Source organism: Pelobates fuscus, chromosome 5 (genome assembly GCF_036172605.1).
Source record: "Pelobates fuscus isolate aPelFus1 chromosome 5, aPelFus1.pri, whole genome shotgun sequence".
Lineage (NCBI taxonomy): Eukaryota > Metazoa > Chordata > Amphibia > Anura > Pelobatidae > Pelobates > Pelobates fuscus.
This window is the reverse complement of record NC_086321.1, coordinates 340,158,036-340,169,212: the sequence shown is the minus strand read 5'-3', so window position 1 is coordinate 340,169,212 and position 11,177 is coordinate 340,158,036.

Genomic DNA, 11,177 nt, shown 5'->3' with positions numbered 1-11,177 from the left:
GGCACTATTACAGGGACACGGTTACGCTGTTAAAGGGCCACTGAGCCTGACCGGGCCCCTGTTCAGAAATACCATTGGGTGGCCCATGATGGGCCCTTTCAGCTTGTGGGTGGTAGTTCTTGTTTTTTGCGTACCCATGGGGGTACACGTACCACAGGTTGGGAACTGCTGGCATAGTGTATAATGATTAGAGAGATGTGACTTGGAGTCAGAATCATTCAAATAAATCTATAGCAAATGTAGAGTGACGTGTAAAATTGAAATTACCTTGGATTTTAGCTGTTTTCAATTGAATGACAGGTAAATGATACAATGAAATACCCTATAATGGGAAGCAAGATGTGACTTGGAGTTAGCTCACCCTCTGATAGTGGCAACCCATTGCCTACAGGAGAGCCAGCCCTCGGATTGACCAACCTGTGTGCCAAGACACACAGCAGACTACCCTGATGAGATGTGGGCTGTGCTCCATGAAGCAGACCTCTTGCGCTGACGGAGACAATTGGACACATCCAGATTGTAAAGCTGAATGGCCGGTATGCACAGGGTCTCCAAAACACCGGAACCACACTGACCTTAATACAGTCCCATCGGAATACAGAAGTGGACAAAACTGGCAGAATGGTGGCAGTCAGGGTAGCCAGAGGAGCAATTCATCAGATCCCTACTGCTGAAGTGCATCTTGACTGGTCCCACGGAGCAAGATGCTAGGTCTAGTATCCTGGGCCTTTCCGATAGTCCTAGTCCAAAAAAAGGTCACGGTTTTGTGGGAACTACCGTCAGCTAAATGACCAGATGGTGACAGACTACCCCATGCCACAGATAGATGAATTACTGGACAGAATTGCCAGTGGCAACTACTTTACTACCATTGATTTGTGCAAGGGATACTGGCAGATCCCTCTGGAACCGGAGGACATCCCTAAGTCAGTGTTTGTCACTACCTTTGGACTGTACCAGTTAAGGGTTATGCATGAGATATGCCCAGGTGACCTTTCAGTGGATGAATGACCAGCTCCTAGGTGGACTCCAAGACTTTGGATGTGTATGCTTGATGACATAGCCATCTATAGCCGCACATGGGAAGAAAAGGGCACAGTGGTGGTAGCTGGGGAAGCAAGGGTCACAGTGGGTAAGTGGGGGAGAAGGAGCACAGTGTGTAGCTGGGGAGCAGGGGCACAGTAGGTAGCTGGGGCACAGTGGGTAGGTGGGGGAGTAGAGGGCACAGTGGGTAGCAGGGGCACAGTTAGGCTTGGTGGGGGAGCAGGGGTCACAGGTAGGCTAGGTGGGGGAGCAGGGGGCATAGGTAGGCTAGGTGGGGGAGCAGGGTGCACAGTTAGGCCTGGTGGGGGAGCAGGGGGCACAGTTAGGCTAGATGTGGGGCAGGGGGCACAGTTGGGCTAGGTGGGGGGGCAGGGGGCACAGTTGGGCTAGGTGGGGGAGAAGGGGGCACAGATGGGCTAGGTGGGGAAGAAGGGGGCACAGATGGGCTAGGTGGGGGAGAAGGGGGCACAGATGGGCTAGGTGGGGGGCAGGGGGCACAGTTGGGCTAGGTGGGGGGCAGGGGGCACAGTTACGCTAGGTGGGGGAGAAGGGGGCACAGATGGGCTAGGTGGGGGGGCAGGGTGCACAGTTGGGCTAGGTGGGGGGGCAAGGGGCACAGTTGGGATAGGTGGGGGGGAGCAGGAACTGCTTCCCTTAACTTACCAGGCAGAGGGTTCGCCTGCATGTAGCTCTGCCCCTGCTTGCCATGTTGCTCCGGCTCCGGTTGCCGCTTAACTCCGCCCCCTTTGCCCTCACTGATAGACCCGAGTGGGGTCTGTCAGTGAGGGCAGCGTTAAGAGGCAGGGGGGCGGAGCGCAGCCATGCTACACAGCGCAGCCTGTATTAGGGGAGATCTCTGAGCTCTCCCTCACAGGCTGTCACTAGGAGACAGTGCGAGCTGTGTCGGCTGTCAGGGCGCCCCCTGGTTCATGGCGCCCTGTGCGGCCGCACAGCTCGGACACCCCTAAGGCCGGCCCTGATTACGCTGGAGCCTGGCCTTACAACCGTGCAATTTTACCTGCAATGTTGGCCAGACAAACAGAAAAATAGTGCAGATGGATTTTCCTGTGCTGGCAAATGGAACTAGAAACCTAGTACATGACAGAATGATTCCGTTAGTGGTCTACTTGGCAGGGATTGCCATGATGGAATAATTCAATTTTAAGGGATTAATATTAGGTTTCTCCAAAAGAACTGATTTGTTTAACCCCTTAAGGACACATGACGTGACACATGATTCCCTTTTATTCCAGAGGTTTGGTCCATACGGGGTTAAAGACAAATGCCTATAAAAATATTTTACTCCTACAACTTGTCTTTGAGCTCTGACCTAGACTTGTGATCAAAGTCAGTCATCTTTCTTGCAAGTACGGACAGCAGCGCGTGCACCAGGGCCTGCACACTAAGGGGGCACATCGGATGGCTCATGCACTTAGAGCCACCCAGTGGGCATGTGTCAGCAGAGGCCCAGTCGGGACCCCTTTGGTCCTTTAACAGCATAACTGAGCCCCTGCACACATCTCCGCATTTAAACTCCAACTCTACACACAAATACACCCCTGCAATCAAACATCAACACTACACACAAACACACCTCTGTATTAAAACACCAACATTATATACAAAAACACCCTCCATTAAAAAAACAACACTACACATAAATGCATAATTGCATTAAAAAGACAACATTACATACACTCCTATATTCACACAAACATACTTCATACAAAAACATACTTACATCCTAACATACAAGCAATTCGCAATGCTCAATACAACTCTGGGAAAATGGTAGAGCCGCAGCTTTCAAAGCACGGTGGGAGTTGTACGACAAATGGTGATATACCTTTTGGCCACCCTTGTGATAGGGGGCCCAACAAAAATTCTCTCTACGTTAGTTCTGCTACTAATGCTTTAATTCTGATATATTTTTTTTTTTTTTCCAGAATCTGTGATCTATTATCCTCTTTAACAAAATGAACAGCTTTCACCAAGGCAGGTGGGAGCAGGGCCGCCATCAGGGGGTGACAACCATAACGGTTGTCACGCGCCCGGCCGCCCGGGTCCCACGTGTAGCGCACGCTGATGGAGCCCATCAGGTGGCCCACTCACTTAGGGCCACCCGATGGGCCCTGTATCTTCAGGGGCCCGGTCAGCGCTGCAGCCGTGCAATAGCGCAACCGGGCCCCTTTAAAAAAATCTCAGCCGCAAAGTACTGCTGGGAGGAAGTGGCCGTCACTTCCTCCCAGCTCCCTCCCCTCAGCGCCGCGCAGGAGGGAAGAAAGACAGGCCACTGGAGCCACGCCGACTCCCATCAGCCACAGCCTTCCACCTGCAAAAAAAGGTAAGAAAAATTAGCTGTATTTGTGTATGTTAGTATGTATCTATGTCAGAATGTATGTATGTCTGTGTGAATGTCAGTGTGTATGTCAGTACGTCTGTTTGTATGTCAGAATGTCTGTATGTCAGTATGTCTGTGTGTATGCCTGTGTGTATGTCAGCATGTCTGTCAGAATGTCTGTATGTATGTCAGTATGTCTGTATGTATGTCAGTATGTCTGTATGTATGTCAGTATGTATGTCAGTACGTCTGTGTGTATGTCAGTATGTCTGTATGTATGTCAGAATGTCTGTATGTATGTCAGAATGTCTGTATGTATGTATGTCAGTATGTATGTATGTGTGTCAGTATGTATGTATGTGTGTCAGTATGTATGTATGTATGTATGTGTGTCTGTATGTATGTATGTATGTGTGTCTGTATGTGTGTCTGTGTGTATGGATGTCAGTATATATATATGTATGTGTGGATGTCTGTATATATGCGTGTATGCCAGTATGAATGTATGCCATTATGAATGTATGTCTGTGTATGTATGTGTGTATGGATGTCAGTGTCTGTATGAATGTATGTTTGTCAGTATGTCTGTATGTATGTATGTATATATGTATGTATGCCAGTATGAATGAATGTATGTCTGTGTGTATGTATGTAATGTCGGTGTATGTATGTGTAAGTCCTCATGCATGTGTGTCTGTATGCATGTTACATAGTTACATAGTTACATAGTTAGATAGCTGAAAAGAGACTTGCGTCCATCAAGTTCAGCCTTCCTCACATTTGTTTTTTGCTGTTGATCCAAAAGAAGGCAAAAAAAAACCCCAGTTTGAAGCACAATTTTGCAACAAGCTAGGACAAAAAATTCCTTATTGACCCCAGAATGGCAGTCAGATTTATCCTTGGATCAAGCAGTTATTACCCTACATTGAAAGATTATATCCTTGAATATTATGTCTTTGCAAGTATGCATCTAGTAGCTGTTTGAACATCTGTATGGACTCTGATAAAACCACTTCTTCAGGCAGAGAATTCCACATCCTGATTGTTCTTACAGTAAAAAAACCTTTCCTTTGCCTTAGACGAAATCTTCTTTCTTCTAGTCTAAACGCATGGCCTCGTGTCCTATGTAAAGTCCGGTTTGTGAATAGATTTCCACACAATGGTTTGTATTGGCCCCGAATATATTTGTATAATGTTATCATATCCCCTCTCAGGCGATGTTTTTCTAAACTAAATAGGTTTAAATTTGTTAACCTTTCTTCATAGCTGATATGTTCCATTCCTTTTATTAATTTTGTAGCCCGCCTCTGCACTTTTTCTAGTGCCATGATATCCTTCTTTAGAACAGGTGCCCAAAATTGCACAGCATATTCAATATGTGGTCTTACCAGTGATTTATAGAGAGGCAAAATGATATTCTCGTCCCGAGAATGAATGCCCTTTTTCATGCATGACAATACCTTACTGGCCTTGGCCACTGCTGATTGACATTGCACATTGTTGCATAGTTTGTTGTCTATAACAATTCCCAAGTCCTTTTCGTGTGTTTTTATCCCTAATTCACTTCCATTAAGGGTATACGTTGCTTGTGTATTCTTTACGCCGAAGTGCATAACTTTGCATTTTTCAACATTAAATTTCATCTGCCATTTGAGTGCCCAGTCCTCCAGTCTATCTAAATCCTTCTGCAGCAAAGTAATATCTTGCTCACATTGTATTATTTTACAAAGTTTTGTGTCATTTGCAAACACTGAAACATGACTTTCAATGCTGTCTTCAAGATCATTTATAAAAATGTTAAATAGAAGGGGTCCCAGAACAGACCCCTAAGGGACACCACTTGCCACCTCTGTCCAGCTTGAAAATTTACCATTAACGACAACTCTTTGTATTCTGTTTTTAAGCCAATGTTCTACCCAAGAACAAGCATTTTCATCGAGACCGATTTCCTTGAGTTTGAACACTAATCTTTTGTGTGGAACTGTATCAAATGCCTTGGCAAAATCCAAATAGATCACATCCACTGCAACACCCTGATCTATACTTCTACTTACTTCTTCGTAGAACGCAATCAAGTTAGTTTGACATGACCTGTGCTTCATAAAACCGTGCTGATTTTTGCTGATAACCATATTCTTCTCAAGGAATTCTTGAATATTATCCCTTAATAACCTTTCAAATATTTTACCAGCCACAGAAGTTAAGCTCACAGGTCTATAATTTCCAGGCAAGGATTTTGAACCCTTTTTGAATATAGGAACCACATCTGCCTTCCTCCAATCCTCCGGAACACTTCCTGAAAGAAAAGAATCTTGAAAGATTAAAAACAGAGGTTCACTTATTTCTACACTTAGTTCCTTAAGTACACGTGGATGGATACCGTCAGGCCCTGGAGCTTTGTTTATATTAACTTTCTTTAGTTGCTGCAGCACATTGTCTTGAGTTAACCAATTACAATTATTCTGCAAGTTTTTAGTAGCAATCATTTGCACATCTATTGCCATGTTAGTATGTGTCTATCTGTCACTATGTATGCCTGTGTGTCTGTAGTCTGTATATGTGTGTATGTCTCAGTATGTGTGTGTCAGTACGTATGCCTATATGCGTGTATGTCTGTTTCCGTATGTGTGTCTGTATCTCTGTGTGTGTGTGTGTGTATGTGTGTCTGTGTCCTTTTGTATCAGTGTGTGTTTTTGTGTCTGTGTGTGTATTCCTGTGGGCGGGATTTGGAGGCGGGCCCTGTGGGCGGGATTGGAGGCGGGCCCCAGGGGGCCCAGACCCTGAGCTGAGTTAGGGGCCCCAAAATCTCTGGTGGCGGCCCTGAGTGGGAGTAATGGTAGAAAAAACTTTATGGTTATTCACTAAAGTGAGAATGCAAGGAGAATTCATAGTAAATTTCAGATTTAAAGGGTTACTCTAACCCTTTTGAAAACTATATTTTGTTCATATTTATTATGCCCTATGAGGCATAACTAATAGGTCCACAAACCTGTGAAAAGATTTTAAACTTCACGTCCCATCAGATGTCATAGTAGCACTTCCATGCTCCAATCACAAGCTTCTCATCACAGGCATTTGTGATTTAACTATTTCGCCACGGGGAGGGGAGAACGGGAGTGAGAGGTGCAGGAAGATATGGAGATATATATATTTAATGGAGGTGAGAGGGAGCACACAGTGGAAGGGAGGCAGAAGCAATATTCCCCTTACATCTGTCGCTAATCTGCAGCACGCACGACGACAGACCTATTATATGTACAGAAATGACATTAGGCAGCCTACAGGTCTGGACTGCCAAACTCACGTATGCCAGGGGGGAAATACTTGCCCCCACCACACAGGTGCAAATATCTCTGAATGGGCAGTGTTTTAAGCAAAAAAAACACAGTGCATCCAGACTCCTACCACCATGACCACGTTAAATTACTGGTCATGATCATGATTGTTGGAGTAACCCCTTAAGGCCAAAATAGTAGAACTGGAAAAATTAAGTAAACTATGATTCCATTCAGCTACTCTGAAAATTTAATTCTCACCATATAACCCTGTATATTTCCCCCCATTTCTCAAGAAAACCTATGAGCATGCAAACCCGTCTGGGCTTGACTTTGTGAACGAAGATTTAGGAAGCGGGTTGTCCACGTTTGCTGCAGACACACTGATGACCATATATGTTTGTCTATTTGTTATATTTTTTGCTACTCTTTTGCAATGTCTGTATACATTTGATGTATTCCTTATATGTATGTACCTATCTTATATTCAAACATTTATTATACTGTTTCTCATATAGAGTTTTACTGTATCTATTATTATGTTTCATATACTTATGTGACCTTATGTTTGGATGTTCTGTATATTAGCAGGATCATGGGAGCTATGGATTATTAGGGCTGAAAGAGAATGATTGCAACAAGTGTTTGACAAATATATTCCCTTTCTCAATTAGCAAGATGCCCCTTTTATTTACATATAGGGGCAGTTCATCTTGTCATTTTTTTTTTTTTTTTAATTCTTTATTTTTGTGTGCAATAAGAGAATAACAGACAGGCTTGCATTGCCACGACAGCGTCCGCAAGCTTATAATGGACAAACATCTGCATACAGTGTCATGACATATGAAACATTTGCACTTTTTTTTTCATTTAAACAAACAGGCTAAACCATAGATTATTTAGTAAGACTTAAAACATTACAGGCTAGAGATCATACGTTAGTAAAGGGTAGGTTATACCAGCTTAGTACGATCATTAATTTACAGGCTTGTGTTAGAAACAGTCGGGTGCATATTTCTCCACACTGCTTATGATTGACCACCAGGGGGCAGTGAGTCACTGAGCTCACCAGGTTTAGCTTCCATGTAGGTTTAAGAAATCAAGGAACAAGTATAGTAATACAAGGGGTATGCTAGGCTAAATTATATTCAATGCTCTGCTGAGGTTTTAAGTACACACATATTTATATGTTTATTCTGCTGCTTTGTTGCTCCTGCAGTGACGCCGGGTCGGTCGGCAAGTCCCTTATATTTCCCGCTGGTTGCTTAAGTGCTTCAGTACTTGCTAGCCAGGGGGGTGTTCGCTTTTATTCTTCTGCAGGCATCAACCTTGGGTGCAAAAATGAAGCCTGCTTACTGTGTTCGCTGCTCTTCTTTATATAGGCAGGGTAAGAGTGCAGATAAAGTCCCCTTGGGTTTGCTGGTAGCGCTGGGAGTTGTAGCTTTCAATGGGAGCTCCTTCTCCGTCTGGTATTAGGCGCGGCGGCCATCTTGGCTTTCGCCATGCGGTTCGAGATGTAACATGTTGCCGCTCCGGTGATGAACGTGGTCGCTGCCCCTCCGGTGGGGTCCGGGATAACCCCCCCGGCCCACAGGGGGGGGGAAACGGGGCCTTCAGTGAGCGTGTGAGAGGTCCTGCCGGACCAAGCGCGGGAGATCGTCCGTTTCTCCCGTCAGGGCCTCGCGGCAAGCCTCAATCCCAGCTGCCCAGCAGTCAGCCGCGCCGGCGGTTCGAGTGCCGATAGTGACATCCCCAGTGGGTGCTCGAGTTCCCTTTGCCGGCATATCGCTGTTGGAAATTCAGTTCAAGGGAAAAGGTTATTTTTTGCCAGAATTTGTGAGTTTCATTGTGGAGCCGAAGTGCCCCATGTCCGTCCGGCTCGGCGGTCAGGCCCCGCCCCCAGTTCATCTTGTCATTTAATATAATTGTATGGCGATTTAATTCTGATGCTATCACAAATTTGCATTATATTTGGATTTAAATAGATGATTCACTCCATATGTTGCAAGTCTTGGGTTCCTATTTATATTATGCATTGGGTGTTTTGGTCTCACAGTGCCACCATAGAGTTTACAAGAAGATCTTGTACGTTTAATTGAATCTGACGCCACGCGAACGCGATCTCGTCGGAAGAACTCGGAAGTTACTTAGCTTGATGTTACATGTTGATCTCGTGCGCAGGACTGCGTCTGACGTCCTGCGAACAGGATGACGTTGGACGAACCCGGAAGGCTTTCGGTTCGGTCTTTGTTGATAATTCAACTTTATTACTACGTTCCCCACACATGTTCTCAATGAGGGCAATAATCCCCCGGTTCAATGGCGACTCAAGGTCGAAGACATACACAGAGCCGAATCCACGATAGCCAGTCTGCTGGGGAGGCAGGAAAAACACGTAGAGCAATGGGAGCTATGGTATCTCTACTGCTCTTAGGTCATATTCATCGCCCAGAAAGGGGACAGAGTGCTAGAAGGGAGGTGATGGGATACCCAGACTCGCCGGACGTGGCTCCTCAGGTCGCACCCTAAAACCCCTCGCGGACCTACCGATGGAGGCGTACTGGGGACCCAGGGGGGAACAAATCTATAGCACATGAGGAATCACACAGGACCCCAATAATGGGCAACAGGGAAACACTAAGACCCTAGGGAAGGGAATGGGGGAATCTATTTTTAGCCGCCAACTAGGCAGATACATCCATGACCCCCGAACCAAGAGGCAACTACTGAATTCACGTGGGGGCTAAACGGGGTTAGCAGTGACATTGTCCACTACCACTGGACTACCGTAGCCCAGGAAGCACACAGGGATCCTTAACGCGACCATCGTGGTATATACACACACACATTCACACTCCCACGACCCTACCTCAAATCTCGAGGTCAACCGCAGGGGACTAACGCTGAGGACCTCACTAGCACACGGAGCATTCACCTAGCATCGCCATGCAAAGCTCTCATCCAACAACTACCCCAACGACCACATAGCTACCTGACGTTGACAAGACATTGGGGGCTGAGTGGGCAACAGTACACCCGAGACAGACATGACCCTACCCTGACTCTCACATAACAGGCCCAACACCAGCTTTACCGAAGCAGACGCAGGAGTTTTGCCCTCCCCTCCCCCTCCCCCCGACCCATAGGGAGTGGGATAACCGACAAATTCGAACCATAGACGTGAGGGGAACCCGGTCGAGGGCGGTGATGCCCCACAGGACTAGACGCTCTGCAGACACAACACCACACACACTGACAATCACAACTGGCGACACCGCCATATAAAGCTCCAAGTCGACCACGCTAACTACACTGGCGACAAACACACATATTTAGCTAATGATTAGATAATGAAAATAAAACTGAAACGTTACATGCTATCGATACGATTCACTTACTATGGTCACTTCGACCTACTCTTTAAGGGACCTCCGCGTCCCGTTGTTCGTAAACGCTTATGCTGTTTTCTACCGTTTCATTACTTGTACAAAGGCAAACTGGCCAAATAGCACGCCCAGACCAATAAGCACGCCCAGACCACATAGAGCCACTTTAACTCCACGTCCATCTGTATGCCTAACTACTGTGGATCTGCGCATCCAACATGTCTGTTGTTGATGTCACTTGAATGGAGACCTGCGTGTCCCACTGCTATACCATTTGACTGCCATGTTTGCTTGTTCACAGTTGACAGATAATAATAATAAAAAAAAAATAATCCCCCAGTTATTTTCAGGGTATATTTGTAGGAACAGAGACCATAAGGATAGACATTACCCCTGAGGAAGGCTGGGTTGCCGAAATGTTGGGGTCCTATTGTCTCCTGCTCTTGGGTCAGGTGTGCTTGGGTTTTCTTCTACTATTCTAAAGAACTGCCCTGCGTGTGATCTCAAAGGAAGAGACTGAATGATGAATGGTGTTTCTCCAAGTCTCGCGATTGAAGGTTAGAGCAGACCCATGAGTCAATGTGACAGGCACAAAAGGATTTCTTCAGAGAGTCCTTGTACCTCATCTTTGGTGCTCTTCCGTTCTCTTCCGTTGTGGTGCCCAGTTTTGAGTTTGTGATACTGCACAACCTTGGGTAGGCCATGATCTTCCGTCCTGGAGACATGCCCTGCCCAGCACAGCTGTGACTTCAAAAGCATAGCCTGGATGCTGGTTGTCTCCGCCTGTTTGAGAACTTTGATGTTAGTTGTGACGAAACCAACCTCGCCACTGAGAACTGGAGAAGCCTGGTTGCCCGCCTGCTGCCTGTAGCGGTACTTACCTTATCCGGGGGCCGGACGCGGTCCTCTCTTCAAGCCGCGCGCGGTCCTGCGGCTGCACGAGCCGCGCGCGGCTCGTCCGACTGTTCAGACAGGAAGGCGGGCAGTGACCGCGAGAAGCGGTCACGTGTCCCGCCTGCAGCTAAGAGCGCGCCGCGAATCTCGGGCGCGCTCTTAAAGAGACAGTGGGAGCCTAAATTGCAAAAAGGCTCCCATTGGCTCCTGTCATGCCAACCACCCCATACACTTACC